The sequence below is a fragment of the Rhinoderma darwinii genome, chromosome 3 (genome assembly GCF_050947455.1).
Source record: "Rhinoderma darwinii isolate aRhiDar2 chromosome 3, aRhiDar2.hap1, whole genome shotgun sequence".
Taxonomy (NCBI): domain Eukaryota; kingdom Metazoa; phylum Chordata; class Amphibia; order Anura; family Rhinodermatidae; genus Rhinoderma; species Rhinoderma darwinii.
In genome coordinates this window covers 45,690,986-45,711,927 of record NC_134689.1, presented here as the reverse complement: position 1 = coordinate 45,711,927, position 20,942 = coordinate 45,690,986, and the positions used below count along the sequence as shown (strand labels likewise).

The 20,942-nt window shown below is 42.1% G+C and overlaps 1 protein-coding gene across 7 annotated transcripts in view; it reads left to right on the top strand.

The window, feature by feature from the left end:
* C3H5orf24 (chromosome 3 C5orf24 homolog) overlaps positions 1–20,942 on the top strand; it is a 54,736-nt gene that overhangs the window by 14,942 nt on the left and 18,852 nt on the right. For 2 of the 7 annotated variants that reach the window (XM_075856319.1, XM_075856321.1), the window contains one exon: positions 20,935–20,942. This exon is cut by the window's right edge and continues 85 nt beyond it. The exons of 4 other annotated variants lie outside the window; for them this stretch is intronic. The gene's annotated coding sequence lies outside the window, so the exon portion shown is untranslated. Of the gene's footprint in view, positions 1–17,533; positions 17,624–20,934 lie in introns of all 7 variants that reach the window. One more of the 7 variants, XM_075856320.1, reaches the window with a different exon arrangement.

Sequence of the window (20,942 nt, the reverse complement as noted above, 5' to 3'; positions counted from 1 at the left end):
TTTTTTTTGCGCTGATTCCGACAGTTTCCGCGTCAATATCGACGCCAAAAAACTGTGTGTGAAGTGACGTGCACTCATTTTTTTTCAAGGCGTATTTTTTCTGCTGCTTTATTTTAAATGGTGCCATAAAATGAAGTCTTGAACTACATAGCTTTTTACTATTGAAAACAATGGAAGGCTGTTTGTATGTGTTTTAAAGAGACTCTGTCACCACATTATAAGTGGCCTATCTTCTACATAATGTGATCGGCGCTGTAATGTAGATTACAGCGGAGTTATGACCTATATTAGCTTTATGCTAATGACTTTCTTAATAGACAACTGGGCGTGTTTTACTTTTTGATCAAGTGGGTGTTGTGGAGAGAAGTGTATGACGCTGACGAATCAGCGTCATACACTTCTCCAAATTCATTTACACAGCACATAGTGATCTTTCTAGATCACTGTGCAGTCACTTACTCACATAATAACGTTACTGAAGTGTCCTGACAGTGAATAGACATCCATACCAGCCAGGACGTGATGTCTATTCAGAATCCTGACACTTCGGTAATGTTTGTGGGAAATTTACAGCACAGCAAGCGTAATTTCGCGAGATTACGCTGTAAACTGTCATTTAAAACGAGATTCCGCTTGCTGTGCTGTAAATTTCACACAAACGTTACCGAAGTGTCAGGATTGTGAATAGACATCACGTGCTGGCTGGTAGTGATGTCTATTCACTGTCCGGACAATTGAGTAACGTTAATGTGTGTGTATGTGGCTGCACATAGTGATCTAGCAAGACCACTATGTGCTGTGTAAATGAATGGAGAGAAGTGTATGACGCTGATTGGTCAGCGTCATACACTTCTCTCCACAACGCCCACTTGGTCAAAAAGTAAAACACGCCCAGTTGTCCATTAAGAAATTCATTAGCATAAAGCTAAAATAGGTCATAACCGTCAAAAATGATCGTTTTTCTAAATAAAAAACACTGCTGTAATCTACATTACAGCGCCGATCACATTGTGTACAAGATAGGGCATTTATAATGTGGTGACAGAGCCTCTTTTCCCAGCATAATACAAAAGTTTTAGGCTCAGAAACATGCTGGAAATCACGCCAGTGTGTGAATATTCCCTTACGGTCTGTTCACATGATGCAGTCAAATTATGATTTATTTTTTTTGCCGTGATTTGACCACTGAATAGACCCAATGCTCCTCAACATGCTCCGTTATATTTATGTACCTGTTCAACACTCTTCAAAAGGCTGAGAAAAGCAGCTGCAGCTCCCAGCCTTGAAGGCACTACTTGCTTAAAGAGGCTCTGTCACCAGATTTTGCAGCCCCTATCTGCTATTGCAGCAGATAGGCGCTGCAATGTAGATTACAGTAACGTTTTTATTTTTAAAAAACGAGCATTTTTGGCCAAGTTATGACCATTTTTGTAGTTATGCAAATGAGGCTTGCAAAAGTCCAAGTGGGTGTGTTTAAAAGTAAAAGTCCAAGTGGGCGTGTATTGTGTGTGTACATCGGGGCGTTTTTAATACTTTTACTAGCTGGCCGTTCTGATGAGAAGTATCATCCACTTCTCTTCAGAACGCCCAGCTTCTGGCAGTGCAGATCTGTGACGTCACTCACAGGTCCTGCATCGTGTCGGACACATCGGCACCAGAGGCTTCAGTTGATTCTGCAGCAGCATCGGCGTTAGCAGGTAAGTCGATGTAGCTACTTACCTGCAAACGCCGATGCTGCTGCAGAATCATCTGTAGCCTCTGGTGCCGATGTGTCCCCGCTCGTCTGACACGATGCAGGACCTGTGAGTGACGTCACAGCGTGATCTCTCGAGAACACGCTGTGTCTGCACTGCCAGAAGCTGGGCGTTCTGAAGAGAAGTGGATGACAGAGCCTCTTTAAACCTTGTATCAAAGAGGGAGCACAAGTGTGTACAGGGTGCACAGGCTGTAATGTAACATGAGCAGGATCTGTCACTGTGTTCCCTCTTTGATACAAGGTTTAAGAAGGAAGATGATATATTATCTCTAATGGCTGAATGAAGCACTGCCCGGGAGAAGCAGGATACAGAACCTGCAGGTCCTGTAACAGGTACTTTACTCATGCTGCATGCTGATTGGCTAATGTCATGAAGCAGGGTGGAGCCTGTTCAGGGAAGGTAAAGTGTTCTGTACAGTGCTTGGAGCACCACTATATAAGGAGAAGAACTGTATGACCTGAAGATACACAGCCATATTATACGAGAGGAGATTAAATTTCTTCTGGCTGAAATACGGCTGTAAGGTATTGATTTATTTTTTTACTCCTTTTTCTCTTTATTAACAATACAACTCTTCCACCATTTCTACAGAATGCTGTGTTACCATGTCCTTCATCATAATAGGCTAAAACTTCTACAACACTTAACCCTGTCACATTGAAAATCCAGTCCAGTGGGTGGCCCTACTCTGTGATTGACAGCAATCTGTGTTCACATTTATACAGGGAAGGCTGTCAATAACTGGGTAGGACCGACCACTGGACGCCTAAACCCAGAATCAGCGTAGGTTTAAATGAATAAATTACGAGTTATACTGAATCTTTTCCTACAATGAATGCCCACTCATTAGCACGTTGAACATGATGTGCTCTATCAACTTGTTTTCTGGCCTGGGTTTGGGCAGGAGTCTCTGCACTTCTGAGAGCCACCTGTCTGATCTGTTGCTGAGAGAGCCCGAGTTTGCCAAGGAGTTTCAGCAGCTCGAGCAGCAGTATGACGCATTTGATCAACTTGCAGTTGGTCAAGAGGAGTCTCTGCAGCTAGTAATGCAGCTTTCCTCCTGGCCCTCAGTAATCTCATTGGTTGCTATGGGTACCCTCTCCCCTGTACCTTCCCATCTAGGATTATCCCACGGGCTTAGTTCTGTTGAGAGATTTCAGCAGCTTGGGCAACAGCCATGCACTTTGCCACATGAGTCTTTCGTCTAAGTGCAGGGTTCCTTTTTGGAGGCATGACTGGTATGAAAGGGTTTCAATTCATGAGAATGCTCAAATCCTGCATAGGTACAGTTCGTATCTCAAGTAAGAAAAAATGGCTTGGTTGTTATGGAAACCTGGTCTAAAACTGTGTATGTGAGTGAGGCTAAGAATGAAGGACCTGCGAGCTTCTATTGGCTAATACGAGTCATGTGATATGGAGAAAGCTCCTTGATGTGGAAGCCAGTGGAGTCCTATTTGCTTTTTGTGAATATGTTCAGAATAGTAGGTCCTAGAGAGCTGAAACCTTCAGAAGCGCGTGATTTACTTATTTGCCAAATTTGGCGCAGATTGGTCCAGTCGTTTGGGCGTTAATAAAGAACAGATATCAGACAATAGAAATGAATTTTTATATATGTATAGAGATTTGTATTGCCAATGTGTTACATACCCGGGGTGTGACAATACATAAGCACTTGTCTTTCTAAAAGCAGTTATCTGGAACAATTACTATATTTAGTGTGATTGTCTTGTTCTCCTGGGGTACAGCTGCTGACATACAAATGGGACCGGAGACCTTCTAATACGTGTATAGACTTTTCTACTAATTTCAAGGTGCACACATCCTTTACTAAACCTGATGATCATGGAGTAGAATATCTGGTCCTACCGCACTTAACCGCTTGACGCATTGTCATGTACGTGATAAGCGTCATAGGGAAGTATGGAGGGCGCTCACGGGTTGAGCGCGCTCCATACGCTGTGGGTGTCAGCTGTGTTTTACAGCTGACACCCGGGACTAATGGCCGGGAACAGCAATTGCGCTGTTCCTGGCCGTTTAACCCCTCAAATGATGCGGGCCATCGCGACTGCAGCATCTGAAGCATTGAAAAGAGGGGGGCTGCCCCCTCCGACAGCTCATCGGCGCCCCCACACCGTGATCGGGAGGTGCCGGTGGCTGTCATGGCAGGCCAGGGGCCTAATGAAGGCCCCCAGGTCTGCCTTTTGTCTGCCTCTGTTAAGCCGTGTCTCTGGCACGGCTTGACAGAAGCCTGTGAAAATGATGATATACTGCGATACATTAGTAGGTTCAAGTCTAATAAATGGTGTAAAAAAAGTTCTTAGTAGTGCAAAAAAATAAATATTAAAAGTTCAAAAAGCCCCCCATTTCTCCTCTAAAGTAATGTAAAAAAAATTGGTATCGCGTCCGTAAAAGTCTGAACTATTACAATACACCATTATTTAACTCGCACGGTGAACGCAGTACAAAAAGCAAAAATTTTAACCTCCAAAATGTTTTTGGTCACCATAGCTCGCAACATTTTTTTTTATAAAAAGTGATCAAAAACCTGTACGTACCAATAAAAACTACAGCTAGTCCCGCAAAAATTAAAGGGTATGTGTCGCTAGAAATTATTTTATTTTTTTAGTTAAAGAGGCTCTGTCACCACATTATAAGTGCCCTGTCTCCTATATAAGAAGATGGGTGCTATAATGTAGGTGACAGTAATGCTTTTTATTTAAAAAAAACGATCTATTTTAAACCATTAGCGATTTCCGTGTGCCGTGCGTGATTTGCACGCACCCATTGACTTCAATGGGTGCGTGCTGCGCGAAACACGGGCAAGTATAGGACATGTCGTGAGTTTTACGCAGCACACATACGCTGTGTGAAAATCACTGACAGTCTGAACGGTCCGGCTACATTCACTTGCATAGGTCCGTGCGACACGCGTGAAAATCACGCGCGTAGCACAGACGTGTGTATATATATATATATATATAAAATTTGGTCGATACATTCAGTGTTTATTTGTAAAAAACATCAAAATTTAGAGAATTTTTAAAAATTAGCATTTTTCTAAATTTAAATGTATGTGCTTGTAAGGGTATGTTCACACGGCAGCATCTGTAACGGACGAAATTACGGGGCTGTTTTCAAGAGAAAACACCCCCGTCATTTCAGCCGTAACGGCATGTGCAGGCGCTTGAACGCCGCGTCCATTACGGACGTAACTGGAGCTGGATTTCCATGGAGTCCATGGAAAACGGCTCCATTTACGTCTGAAGAAGTGACATGACACTTCTTTGGTGCGGGCGTCTATTTACGCGCCGTCTTTTGACAGCGACGCGTAAATAGACGCCTCGTGTGAACAGACAAACGTCAGCCCATTGCTTTCAATGGGCAGATGTTTGCCAACGCTATCGAGGCGCATTTTCGGACGTAATTCGAGGCGTAAAACGCCCGAATTACGTCCGTAAATAGGCCGTGTGAACATACCCTAAGACACACAAAATAGTTACTAGTTCACATATCCCATATGTCTACTTTTATGTTGGCTTCGTTTTTTGACCATTCTTTTCTTTTTCAAGGACGTTACAAGGCTTAGAACTTAATCAGCAATTCCTCACAATTTCAAGAAAATTTCAAAAGGCTATTTTTTTAGGGACAAGTTCAGTACTAAAGTGACTTTGAGGGCCTTATATATTAGAAACCCCCCATAAATCACCCCATTTTTTTAAAAAAAACTTTTAGAAAGTTTCTTAACCCTTTAGGTGCTTCACAGGAATTACAGCAACGTGGAGGTGAAATTTACAAATTTAATTTTTTTGCAGAGAATCCGTTTTAATCCATTTTTTTCTGTAACGCTGAAGGCTTTACCAGAGAAACATTACTCAGTATTTATTGTCCAGGTTCTGCAGTTTTTAGAAATATATCACATGTGGCCCTAGTGCTGTAATGGACTGAAACACCGGCCTCAGAAGCAAAGGAGCACTTAGTGGATTTAGGGGCCTCCTTTTTTATTAGAATATATTTTAGGCACCATGTCAGGTTTGAAGAGGTCTTATGGTGCCAAAACAGTAGAAACCCCTCAAGGAAATTATCTAGGGGTATAGTGAGTATATAAACCCCACAGGTTTTTTGCAGAAATTATTGGAAATAGGCTGTGAAAATGAAAACCTAAATTTTTTTCAATAAAATGTAGGTTTAGCTATATTTTTTTCATTTCCACTAGAACTAAAGCAGAAAAAGCACCACAACATTTGTAGAGCAGTTTCTCCTGAGTAAAACAATTCCCCATATCTGGTCATAAACGGCTGTTTGGACAAACGGCAGGGCTCAGAAGGGAAGGAGCACCATTTGGCTTTCGGAGCCCAAAGTTAGCTGGAATGGTGTCACATTTGCAAAGGCCCTGACGGGACAAAACAGTGGAAACCACCCAAAGTGACCTCATTTGGGAAACTACACCCCTGAAGTAATTTATCGAGGGGTATAGTGAGCATTTTGACCCCACAGTTTTTTTGCTGAATTTTGTGGAATTATGCTGTGAAATTAAATATTACTTTTCTTCTGATAAAACGTGGAAATTTTCCATTTTTACAAGAAATAAAGGCAAAAAAGCACCCCAACATTTGAAAAGCAATTTCTCCCGATTATGGCAATACCCCATATGGGGTCATAAACTGCTGTTTGTACACACAGCAGGGGTCCAAAATGCAGGAGCGCTATTTGGCATGCAGATTTTGCTTGCTTGGTTTTTGGGCGCCATGTTGCATTAGCAAACCCTAAAGGTACCAAAGTACAGTGGTAGCCCTGAAGAAGTGACCCCATTTTATAAACTACACCCCTCAAGGCATTTATCATTTGCCTGAACATGTGACAGGGCTCAGAAGTGAAGAACACCATGTGCATTTGAGGTCTATTTAGGTGATTTTCACACCATTGGCCCACAATTGCAGGGCTCTGAGGTTCAAATAGTAAAACAAACCCCCAAGTAGTGACCCCGATTTTGGAAACTACACCCCTTAAGACATTTTAAGGGGTGTAGTGAGCATTTTCACCCCACAGGTTTTTTTCTCATGAGAAATTAATACGCAGCGGATGGTGCAAAGTGAAAATTGCCATTTTAGCGCACAATATGTTGAGCCCAGTTTGTGCCACTGCAGACAAATACCTCATAAAATTTTAAGCGGGTTCTCCTGGGTATGGCGATGCTATATATTTGGACGTAAACTGCTGTTTGGGCACGCTGCAGGTCTCATAAGAGAGGGAGCGGCATTTGGCTATCGGCGTGCAGATTATGTTTGGTAGTCGTTCTGTTTGTGGTATTGCTGATATTTCATATTGTAATGCGGGGGCATATGTAATCTGTGCGGAGAACCTCAGGCTATAATAAGAGGGTATAATAATTTGATAAATAAATAATAATCCGCAGATTTGTGTCCGGTGTCGCACTGATAAATGCTGCCCAATCTTATCCGCTTTTGGAACACTGGACATTTTGCATCGCAATATTCTGAGAGCCAGAACTTCTTTCTTTTTTTCTCCACCGGAGCTGTGTGAGGGCTTATTTGTTGCGGGACAATCTGTAGTTTTCATTGCTACCATTTTGGGGTACATGTGATTGTTTGATCACTTTTTATTCCATTTTTTGGCAAGCAAGATGACAAAAAAACAGCAATTCTGTTATGTTTTGTATTTAGTTTTTTTTACGGCGTTCACCGTGGGCTATAAATTACCATTTTACTTTATTCTGCGGGTCGACACGATTACGGCGATACCAAATGCATAGTTTTTTTAAGTTTTGCAGTGTTTACGCAATAAAATCACTTTTTTTAAAATTTTACTTCTTGTGTCGCCATATTCTGAGACATAACTTTTTTATTTTTCAATCAAAAAAGCTGTGGGAGAGCTTGTTTTTTTCGGGACTAGTTGTAGTTTTTATTGGTACCGTTTTTGGGTAAATGCGACTTTTTGATCATGTTTTATTCCCTGTTTTGGGAGGGGTGGTGATAAAAAAAAATAGATTCTGGCATGCTTTTTTACTTATCTTTTTTGCGGTGTTCACCGTGTGGGAAAAATAACATTACAGTTTTATAGTTGGGATAGTTATGGACGGGGCGATACAAAATATATGTACCTTTTTTTAACGTGTTAATTTTTTTCCTATAATAAAAGACTTATTATAGGAAAAAAGGCAATGTTTGTTTTTATTAACTTAGTACAGTAAAAATAGTGTAGTACCGTGTTAGCCAGAGACAATATGAAATGTTAAATACTTTTGTGTCAAAAAAGACAAAAGTATAATAGGTATGATACCTTTATTATCAATATATAGACTCAAAACAAATGTGTAATAAAGGCTGGGCACTGCAAATAACAAAAAGTACCCCCCATGTCACATAGGCAGCTCCATAACGAATTCACATACCATGAAGAAACAAACAGAGCTTTTGACGCCAATATATAGATAAAATAGTAAATTTTATTAAACAAATAACACGGACAATTTAAAATACAAAAAGATACAACTCTAGTGTGAATTGCGGAGACAATGTCAGTAATTATTGCGGACTCAGGTATATGGGTGAACATATAAATAATTGGACAGATAACAACTCTAGACAAATTATCACCAGTGTACCTTCCCTCATAAAGAGAAAATCTCTTTAAAAAAAAATAGCTGTGATATACAGATCTAGTGACTAGTAAAGAACAGGAGAAGGTATAGTCAGAGTAACAGTGCCGTCAAAAGGTCATATGTCAGATCACGAACTCACCCATAGACAGCAACAAGGAGTGGTTAGCAGTGTCCGCTCCGCTACATGAACCCCGACGCGCGTTTCGCCGCGTATGCTTCCTCAGGGGGATGTGTAATTATGTACGTCCTGTAGCTACCCTTTTATAGTCCCTAAACAATGTAATTAGTTGGATGTGCAAAGGCGCATCTCCGCCGAGACAGCCGGAAGCGAGGCAGGCCCCACATCCGGCTCCGAGCACGGCAGCACGTGCCCGGATTCCCGACGCGTCACGGGAGTTCCGGGCATTCGCAGTGCGCTCATGGAGGCGGAGGGGGAATGCATCGAAAACAGCCGCCGCAGCGGACATGCGCACCACATCACAACAAAGGTTTGTAAGAGTATCGGCCAGTGTGTTATGCTGGGTTGTACACCCTACCCTCTATCATTACATCATACTAACGCCATGTCAGGTAATTTAACCCAGGGAACGCAAAGTCCCCCTATACTCACGTGTATATATAAAGAACATATCTGTGGGGATTTCTATTGAATAATGTCTCCCAATGATTATAACCCTATATGGGAGAATTAGTGTATTATTTAAGAAAGAAAAAATATATAAATGCCTAAACTTATAAATAGAAGTGCAAATGTGTGGAAGAGATATTCTATCATAAACAGTAACGATTTAAAAGGAACGCTACAAATGATGAGTCAAAATAAAAGGAGTGAAGGTTAGAGGTTTAAAGGATGAACAAAAAATGTGTATAGAAATACCAATATAATAAAATGTAAAAAGACAATACAACAAGCATTTTAGGGGGTACATAGTGACCCAATATATAAATACAAACACCCCATACACACCAAAAAGTTCATACATTTTAGAAGAATAAAAACGTGAATAGAACATTACAAAAATAAATAATAATTACAAGATGACCATATCTGATCTCCGAGTCAATTATATACTCAAAGTTATATCATATATATACACACTTTTGTACAAATACACACAGACCAATATTCTCAAAATGGTACCTATTGTGTACCAAACCCCAAGACATCACATTCCATAATCAAAAATATACCATTTAAACATAGCCCAACTATGACAAATATACTTTTTGTTAAAACCCAACAATCCAGTTGCTGTGTATATTACGAAGATTCTCTGCATTTCAAGCCGATCCAGGAGAAAAATATAGGGTGCTTGATGTATCACACATAGAACCTAATAGAGAGGACATTTAAAACACATAATTAATATACAAAGTATTAAAAACGAATGGACGGTAGAGATTGTTGGATCAAATTATAAAAAAGGAACAAAACTGAGATTCTCATTTAATCCCTGTGGTTTCATAGATCCCAACATGACTATCCACTTACATTCCCTCTGTGCTAAAGCCCTCTTCACATTACCCCCTCTGATGCCACCATGAACTCTGTCGATACCTCTAACTGAAAAAGTTCTAGGATTACAGCCGTGATGTACCTTGAAGTGTCTAGGTATAGTTTTTAATTGTGTCAGATCATCCACCTCACTAGCCCCCAAAATGTCACGTACGAGTTCTCAACTCACGAGAGGTCAGTCCTATGTATATTTTTAAGCACCCACATGTGGCATAATATATCACATGTGTCGTGCTACATGAAATATATTCACGAATATCGAACTCTCGTACTCCGTCCGCTGAGGAGAAATTAGTAGCCCGACAGATGTTAGCACAAGCTCTACATTTGCCACAAGGGTAACATCCTTTTCTCGGTCCACGAGAGCCAAAAGGGGATATCTGATGTGGGACATAATGACTTTTTACAAGAAAGTCTTTTAAAGAGGCTCTGTCAGCAGATTTTGCAACCCCTATCTGCTATTGCAGCAGATCGGCGCTGCAATGTAGATTACAGTAACGTTTTTATTTTTTTAAAAACGAGCATTTTTGGCCATTTTTGTATTTATGCAAATGAGGCTTGCAAAAGTACAACTGGGCGTGTTGAAAAGTAAAAGTACAACTGGGCGTGTATTATGTGTGTACATCGGGGCGTGTTTACTACTTTTACTAGCTGGGCTTTCTGATGAGAAGTATCATCCACTTCTCTTCAGAACGCCCAGCTTCTGGCAGTGCAGCACTGTGACGTCACTCACAGGTCCTGCATCGTGTCGGCACCAGAGGCTACAGTTGATTCTGCAGCAGCATCAGCGTTTGCAGGTAAGTAGCTACATCGATTTACCTGCAAACGCCGATGCTGCTGCAGAATCATCTGTAGCCTCTGGTGCCGATGTGTCCTCGCTCGTCTGACACGATGCAGGACCTGGGGAAGTGACGTCACAGCGTGATCTGCCAGAAGCTGGGCGTTCTGAAGAGAAGTGGATGATACTTCTCGTCAGAAAGCCCAGCTAGTAAAAGTAGTAAACACGCCCCGATGTACGCACATAATACACGCCCACTTGGACTTTAACTTTTCAACACGCCCAGTTGGACTTTTGCAAGCCTCATTTGCATAAATACAAAAATGCTCATAACTTGGCCAAAAATGCTCGTTTTTTAAAAATAAAAAAGTTACTGTAATCTACATTGCAGCGCCTATCTGCTGCAATAGCAGATAGGGGTTGCAAAATCTGGTGACAGAGCCTCTTTAAGTTCCTAGCTCTTCTCGCTGTCATTAGAGGTCTATCAGACAGGTTCTGGGCCAATTGTGGTTCAGATATAAGAATGGGCCAGTGTTTCTCCAAGATCGTTCGCATCTTGTTCCACTGTCCATTATACGTGGATATAAACCGTACCCCAGTTTCACTGCTTTGTTGTTGTTTAGGTTTGAGTAGGTCATAACGCGACGTAGCTTTAGCTCTCCTGTATCCAGATTTTATAACTATGTTGCTGTATCCTCTATCTCTGAATCTGTTCCTCAGATCTGCAGATTGCTGTTCAAATAGGACATCAGAGGAGCAGATCCGCCTCATCCTGAGAAACTGCCCAACCGGGATGGCCTTAATGGTGGATGGAGTATGGGCCGATGAGGCATGCAGCAAAGAATTAACCGATGTAGATTTACGAAATACATCTGTATGTAGAAAACCCTGGACATCAGAGAAAATCTGTATGTCCAGGAAATCCACTTGATGCCGGTGATATTTATATGTCAACTTGATATTAAACGGATTTAGGTTAAGTTGCTGCATGAAACTCATCAGGCCAGACTCCGATCCCTGCCAAATAAAGAAAATATCATCGGATTTTCTCTGATGTCCAGGGTTTTCTACATACAGATGTATTTAGTAAATCTACATCGGTTAATTCTTTGCTGCTTACCTCATCGGCCCATACTCCATCCACCATTAAAGCCATCCCGGTTGGGCAGTTTCTCAGGATGAGGTGGATCTGCTCCTCTGATGTCCTATTTGAACAGCAATCTGCAGATCTGAGGAACAGATTCAGAGATAGAGGATACAGCAACAGAGTTATAAAATCTGGATACAGGAGAGCTAAAGCTACGTCGCGTTATGACCTACTCAAACCTAAACAACAACAAAGCAGTGAAACTGGGGTACGGTTTATATCCACGTATAATGGACAGTGGAACAAGATGCGAACGATCTTGGAGAAACACTGGCCCATTCTTATATCTGAACCACAATTGGCCCAGAACCTGTCTGATAGACCTCTAATGACAGCGAGAAGAGCTAGTTAAAATACTTTCTTGTAAAAAGTCATTATGTTCCATATCAGATATCCCCTTTTGGCTCTCGTGGACCGAGAAAAGGATGTTACCCTTGTGGCAAATGTAGGGCTTGTGCTAACATTTGTCGGGCTACTAATTTCTCCTCAGCGGACGGAGTACGACAGTTCGATATTCGTGAATATATTTCATGTAGCACGACACATGTGATATATTATGCCACATGTGGGTGCTTAAAAATATACATAGGACTGACCTCTCGTGAGTTGAGAACTCGTACGTGACATTTTGGGGGCTAGTGAGGTGGATGATCTGACACAATTAAAAACTATACCTAGACACTTCAAGGTACATCACGGCTGCAATCCTAGAACTTTTTCAGTTAGAGGTATCGACAGAGTTCATGGTAGCATCAGAGGGGGTAATGTGAAGAGGGCTTTAGCACAGAGGGAATGTAAGTGGATAGTCATGTTGGGATCTATGAAACCACAGGGATTAAATGAGAATCTCAGTTTTGTTCCTTTTTTATAATTTGATCCAACAATCTCTACCGTCCATTCGTTTTTAATACTTTGTATATTAATTATGTGTTTCAAATGTCCTCTCTATTAGGTTCTATGTGTGATACATCAAGCACCCTATATTTTTCTCCTGGATCGGCTTGAAATGCAGAGAATCTTCGTAATATACACAGCAACTGGATTGTTGGGTTTTAACAAAAAGTATATTTGTCATAGTTGGGCTATGTTTAAATGGTATATTTTTGATTATGGAATGTGATGTCTTGGGGTTTGGTACACAATAGGTACCATTTTGAGAATATTGGTCTGTGTGTATTTGTACAAAAGTGTGTATATATATATGATATAACTTTGAGTATATAATTGACTCGGAGATCAGATATGGTCATCTTGTAATTATTATTTATTTTTGTAATGTTCTATTCACGTTTTTATTCTTCTAAAATGTATGAACTTTTTGGTGTGTATGGGGTGTTTGTATTTATATATTGGGTCACTATGTACCCCCTAAAATGCTTGTTGTATTGTCTTTTTACATTTTATTATATTGGTATTTCTATACACATTTTTTGTTCATCCTTTAAACCTCTAACCTTCACTCCTTTTATTTTGACTCATCATTTGTAGCGTTCCTTTTAAATCGTTACTGTTTATGATAGAATATCTCTTCCACACATTTGCACTTCTATTTATAAGTTTAGGCATTTATATATTTTTTCTTTCTTAAATAATACACTAATTCTCCCATATAGGGTTATAATCATTGGGAGACATTATTCAATAGAAATCCCCACAGATATGTTCTTTATATATACACGTGAGTATAGGGGGACTTTGTGTTCCCTGGGTTAAATTACCTGACATGGCCTTAGTATGATGTAATGATAGAGGATAGGGTGTACAACCCAGCATAACACACTGGCCGATACTCTTACAAACCTTTGTTGTGATGTGGTGCGCATGTCCGCTGCGGCGGCTGTTTTCGATGCATTCCCCCTCCGCCTCCATGAGCGCACTGCGCATGCCCGGAACTCCCGTGACGCGTCGGGAATCCGGGCACATGCTGCCGTGCTCGGAGCCAGATGTGGGGCTTGCCTTGCTTCCGGCTGTCTCGGCGGAGATGCGCCGTTGCACATCCAACTAATTACATTGTTTAGGGACTATAAAAGGGTAGCTACAGGACGTACACAATTACACATCCCCCTGAGGAAGCATACGTGGCGAAACGGAGGGCGGGGTTCATGTAGCGGAGCTGACACTGCTAACCACTCCTTGTTGCTGTCTATGGGTGAGTTCGTGATCTGACATATGACCTTTTGACGGCACTGTTACTCTGACTATACCTTCTCCTGTTCTTTACTAGTCACTAGATCTGTATATCACAGCTATTTTTTTTAAGAGATTTTCTCTTTATGAGGGAAGGTACACTGGTGATAATTTGTCTAGAGTTGTTATCTGTCCAATTATTTATATGTTCACCCATATACCTGAGTCAGCAATAATTACTGACATTGTCTCCGCAATTCACACTAGAGTTGTATCTTTTTGTATTTTAAATTGTCCGTGTTATTTGTTTAATAAAATTTACTATTTTATATATATATATATTGGCGTCAAAAGCTCTGTTTGTGTCTTCATGGTATGATACCTTTATTGGCTAACCATAAAAGTTCTATATGCAGCTTTCAGAGCACAGAGGCTCCTTCAGGCAGTTTACAAATGAATGACTTAGAAAAGAGCACAACATTTAGATGTTACACAAAGACAATTAGTACATGAAGTGATATATCATGAAGATAAGCCGGGGCAATAAAACGGAGGTTATAGGGGTGATGACTTAGGAGTTAAGGCATCTGGAGTCAGTCTGATGGGGGGATGTGACGTGTGTCCATGTAGTGGCTCAAAAATCCTCGTGTTAGATTGAGGCCTTGTGTCAATGACTGGAATTCTATCATCATCTTGAATTCCCAAATTTTTCTTTCTCTGTTGTTTTTAAAATGACCCTTCAGAATGAGTACCTTTAAATCTGAAACTTTTATTTTTACACTTTTATTCAACTTTTTTTTTGTCCCACTTGGGGACTTGAGGTCCTGCACCTCTGATCTTTACTCTAATGTATTGCACTACCCACATAATACAATGCATTAGAGCTCTCAGTCATTCACTGACAGCAAGCCTATTAGGTCCCATCTGTGGGCGGGGCCTAATAGGCTATCGTACGTTGCAGACCAGGAGGCTATTATTAGGCCTCCGATTGCCATATCAATGATCGGCATCGTCACGATAACATCGTGTCCATGCCCATCGCTACAAACTACTAAGATGCCGGGATAGATTTTGATCACGGCATCTAAGGTGTTAATGGCAGGGATTGGAGCTAGCTCCACAGCACGGTGTCAGCTGTAACATACAGCTGACACCGGCGGCTGGTGTTGCAGGCTGAGTTTATGAGCCTGCGCCATCTTTCTTTAGCAACCGGAAGCCTTTTAGGCCCCGCCTCCAGGCGGGACCAGCAGGCTTCCGTACTTGGCAGACCGGAGGCCATTGTTAGGCCTCCGGTCTGCCAGAACAGCCATCGGAACCCCGCCATTTGAATTGAAGGATTCCGATCTGCTAGAAAACACCATAAATGCAGCGCTCGCTTTTGAGCACTGCGTCTAAGGAGTTAATCGGGCAGATCGGTGACTAGCTCCGGTCCTGGCCATGCAGCAGGGTGTCAGCTGTAATATACATCTGACACCGGCTGGCGATGGTGCGGGCTCAGCTTCTGAGCCTGCACTAGCAACACAACATACCCATACGTTGGCTTGCGTTAAGTCCTTAACGACAGCGACGTACCCATTAATGGGGGAAATATATTAAGTCTGGGGATTCAAATGCCAGTCTTAAATTAATTTATGTTGGCAGAAAATGCATAAAATATATTAGGAGGTGTACATCTTTGGCGGTCTGTGTGACAGAAATGCAATTCTATGCCTGTTATGAGCAAGTGTAGATTTACGCCATAACTTACGCCTGTTTCTGATGTAAATTATGACAAATCTGTTGTTATAGAGGAGGTCCCTCCCCTTTCGACTAAACCCTGATGTAAAACTTTGCACATTTTATCGTAATTAAAGTGGTTTTCCGAGTTAAAACTTTTGTGTGTCAGTGCTTTTAACCTCGGAATGTGATTACATTTGTAATAATTGGCCCCGTTTCCCGATGCTGACATGACTGGTGACGTCACTCGTTTTTTCCGCTGTGTTTACCAGCCGTATACCTATCACGTGGTCCAACTGCTCAAGGTTTCTGCCTGGTATACGGCACATCACTAGTGCCGTGCCGTGTATGGGCTGTTCTGTTATACTGCCAGGAACGCACGTGCGTGGTCCCTGATGTTCTCTTGGTTGACACAAGTATATATAATATAGAAGCCGTTGAGATGTTCTCTTCTCTCGAGTTTTTTAAATTACTTTGACATTTCGTATTGCTTAAACGGTTTAGTCTCATTTTTCCAAAAGTGATACTGAAAAAATGGCAGCCATTAGAGCTCCTATAGAGGTTGTCCGTAATTTTTTCCCAAATTCCTAGAAGTTTAAGGCTGGGTCCACACTAGACAGAAATGCTACGGATTTTAGTCCCAGCCATGTGGAAGAGATCTGCTGAACATGCTGCGGATTTTACAATCTGCAGGCGGCTGCTCATTCTTTTCTGGATGTTGACAGCGGATTTCAGCCTTTTTATGGTAACACGTAAAATCCACAGCATTTTCATCCTGTGTGAATCCAGTGGGGATATTGTTGTGGACTTTGTGGCAGATTTTATTCCTTTCTACAATGAAAAGGGTAAAATCCACAGTCGGGAATCCAGAACAGAATGAAAACGCTGCGGATTTGGACATAAAATCTGCAACAAATCCGCTACGTGTGCAGGGGGCCGTGTGAACAGCAAAATACCATATTAAGGCATTTTTAAATAATAGAGTGGGATCGAACTCAGTCTTTTGAAATCAATGGATACATCAGTGATTTTCAATGATTGGATGTTAGGTTATGCTGCTCGGAGACTGCAGGGGAAACTGCCAGATTCTCCTGCCGATAGCTGATTGTTGGGGGCTCCCCCCATCCCCCCTTCAATAATCTAGTATGTGGACCCTGGAAATGGTCTGTTCTACACTCAGCCGTAACCGTAACTCCAATAGAATTTGTGTGGAGTGGCAGTGCGCATGTTAAACTCCTCCTGACCGTGGTCATACTAGTGATTGTGGAGGTTCCAGCAATGGGACCACCAGCAATCAAACATTTATCAACTATCCTATGTTTTTTGTGGATTTTTAAATGGTACATGTAGATATTATGAGTAATTATTGTTTAATCCTTTACCATTCAGTTGAAAGATCTGTAGTATAGAGAGTTAATAAGTATGTGAAGACATGTCTTAGGCCTCATGTACACTTCAGTTTTTTCCTTCAGGGTGCTATCCGTTTTTGTCACTGATAGCACACTGACCCATTCATTTCAATGGGGCCATGCATACTTCAGTTTTTTTGACGGTCCGTTGCTCCTTTCCGATCCAAAGTAGAGCATGTCCTACTTTAGTCCGGGATTCCGTGACCGTGAGGCCCATGCAAGTCAATGGGGCCGTCAAAAAAACTGAAGGCACACGGAAGGCATCCGTCCGTGTGTGACGGAGCCGTTGCCTAGCAACCGCCGGGCGGGCAGAAAAACATTAGAAAAATATTACACTAATCGGCAGCCACTTGTCTCTATCAATAACTGATAGAGAAAAGAGGCTGCTGATTAAAAATAAAATAAAAAGCATTTCATACGTACCCGGTCGTTGTCTTGGTGACTAGTTCCTCTTCTTCCTCCAGTCCGACCTTCTTTTGTGACGCGGCAGCCTGTGATTGGCTGCAGCGGCGACATGGATTGAACGTCATCGCTGGAGGCCGGACAGGAGGAATGTAAGTATGAACTTATTTTGTAAAAAAATTTTTTATTACATTAAAATTGTATTTTCCGCGCGCCGAGCATGGTACTGTCACCCTGGACAGTACCATGCTCGGCGCACGGAAACGGAAACACGGAGTGCACATGGGAGTGCACACGGAAACCACACGGCCGCTAAAACGGGTTCACGGACCCGTCAAAAGCGGCCCTGAAAACGGTGACGTACGTGTGCATGAGGCCTTAGGAGTTGAAAGTCTCAATGATTGTTTTGGAACATTTAATTACAGATTAAGGCCCCATGCACACGAACGTGCTTTTACGGCCGCAATTCCCACGAAAATCCACGGGAGAATTGCGGCCCCATTCATTTCTATGCGGCCATGCACACGACCGTGGTTTTTACGGTCCATGCATGGCCCAGGAGCCCGGACCGCAGAAAGAACGGACTTGTCTTATTACGGCCGTTTTCTGCGGTCCAGTCCCCTAGAAAATAATGGACGCGGCCATGTGCACGGCCCGCGATTTACGGGGGGGCTCGCGGGTGACACATCACGGCCGCCGTGCACATGGCTACGGTCGTGTGCATGAGGCATGAGGTTTTTATGAACAAAATTAGGTTTTCATGTTTTAATGAGACGAAGACTCTTCTCTTCTCCAAACAAGATTTCAGGTGCAAAATTAACAAAGCTGAAACTTTAATTCCAATGGAGGGGGTTCAAGAGCATTTCCGGAGGCCATATATAGATATGCTTCCGTAGTTTCTTCATGCAAGTAATATATTTATATACTATGAAGTAGGGATGTCACGATACCAGAATTTGGACTTCGATACCGATACTTTGTGTAGTATTGCGATACTCTATACCAAAACGTTACTTTTGCAAACAATAATAAAAAAAGCTCTTCCATTTTCTGATGTGAGGCACGTGGTGGGATGAATTTTGAACCTCCACGTGCCTCACATTAATAGTAATTAATTCCATCATGTTCCTCAGTCATAATGAACAACATTGGGTTAATGTGTGAGGTACATGATGGGGTTAAAAACGATTAATATGAGGCACATGAAGGTTCAAAATTCATCGTGCCTCACATTAATAAGTAAAAATAAAGCAGTTTTTTATTTTATAACAGCGTAAACATAAATGACGCTATAAATGTGTTATTACGGCCGCGACGATACCGAATGTGTATATTTTATGTATCGGGACTTATTTTAATCTTCATTGTAATGTGTGTGTTTTTTTTTTTTAAATTTAACATTACTTTATTTTATTTTTTACTTTTTTATTTTTAAACATTAATCTATATGCCAGTACATTAACCTGTGTACGGATAGTACACAGGCAGTTGTTAGGACATACCGAAGTATGCCCTAACAGGAAATATGGTCAGATAGCACTGGGGTCCTTCAATGGACCCTGGGCCGTCTGCCCATATATGGAATGACCCTCCATCACGTCACAGGAATTCCCTGTGACGCGATGCAAAGGGAATCCCACCTTATCATTTTCCCCTGGTCAACTTTGATCGCATCATTCAGGGGAATAGCGGCGGAGATTAGAGGTTTCTCTGATCTCCGCCGTTAGAGTGGGGCTGCGGCTGTGTAATACAGTCATTGCCCCGCTTCTAACAAGTGCATGTGCGGTCAGCATGAGGTGATGCGACCAGCGCTGCACTAATGAACAGAACATGGGGGTGTTTTGCAGTGCGCCCGCCATGTTCGGTCTTCAGTGCCGTCGCTCATTAGTGCAGCACTGGTCGCATCACATCATGCTGACCGCGCGCACATGTCAGGAGCAGGGCAATGGCTGTATTACACGGCCACGCTCTCATACATTCATGTATTACTATACTAATCTGTGCGGCCGCACAGCTTCGTATCGAAATACATGAAATAACAGTGTCGAACAGTTTGAGGGTGCAAGGTATTGAAACAGTATCGAAGTTTCGATGCATCGTGCATCCCTACTATAAAGTGACCTGTAATGTGATTGGTTACGCTACCTCTATATGTGGACTGGAACTGAATCATATATACGATTTCTATTGGTTTTCAACTTCCTATTGCCTTATTGTGGTTCTGTGTGATCTCTCCGATGCATCTTTATCATGATTTGGACTCCGAGGCTGGATTCTAGAGTACCTTTAGCTCTCCCAAACCCAGGCTACTCCAACATTTCCAATAAATGCATGAATAGTTGGCAAGGCCGGTATTATATCAAGAATCACATCATTTATGCAAATCTAGGGCAGACAAGCAATGGCTCTACAAAAGCGACATCTATTCCTACTACTGTGACCGCCTTTTTTTTTTTTTCTTCCCAAAGCTTAAACTGCTATTTATGCTCATGTCTCTAGAGACACATAACATGACCGCTCGATTATGAAATCAGAGCCAGGTGTTGGAGTCAAGAGCTAGGGTACCATGTAGAATTGACATGCATCAATTCAGACTAATGAGGCTGAAATATATTCCCCACAGCATAAAGAGGTCTACAAATGTAACAATTATTGGAATTTTAAAACAGGCATACATGTAAGGGTCAGATAAATCGGTGGATTTTGCATGGCGGTTCCCACTTTGGAATTGTTCCTACTGTTGGCAGGAAGATTCCTCCTCTCATTGACTTCAACGGGAGGTTCAGGCAGAATCCACCCGCAGATCGAGCAGGAAGATTCTTATTCCCGCTAGCTGAAAAAATTAGCCAGCAGGAAAAAGAAGCTTCCGGCTCCCATTGAAATGAATGGGAGGCAGAGTTCGCAGCAGGTTCTGTTGCTAAAATTCTGCCGTTTGAACAGGGCCAAAGGCCTCATGCACACGACCGTAGCCATGTGCACGGCCGTGATTTTCGTGTCGGCCGGGAGTGGAGTGTCACCCGCAAGCTGCCTGCAAATCGTGTGACGTGCACATGGCTGCGGCCATTATTTGCTATGAGCCTGGACTGCAAAACACAGCCGTAATAAGGCTTGCCCGTTCTTTCTGCGCGCCGGGCTCCTGGGCCATGCATGGACCATGGAAACCACGGTCGTGTGCATGGCCCCATAGGAATGAATGGGGCCGCAATTCTCCCATGGATTTTCGGGGGAATTGCGGCCGCAAAAGCACGTTCATGTGCATGGGGCCTAAGAGGATACGTCCATAGCGTAAACAGCAGAATTTTCAATTCTATTTTCCGTGTTTCATTTCTACAGTGTATCACAGTAGCAGCAAAGGGAATGAGATTTGAACAAATCTCATCCACACGCTAAAGAAAAAAACGCAGAAAACATGTGGACCTGCGGTTTCGTTGCTCAATCTGCAGCATGTCAATTTCTCTTGCAGAAATGCTG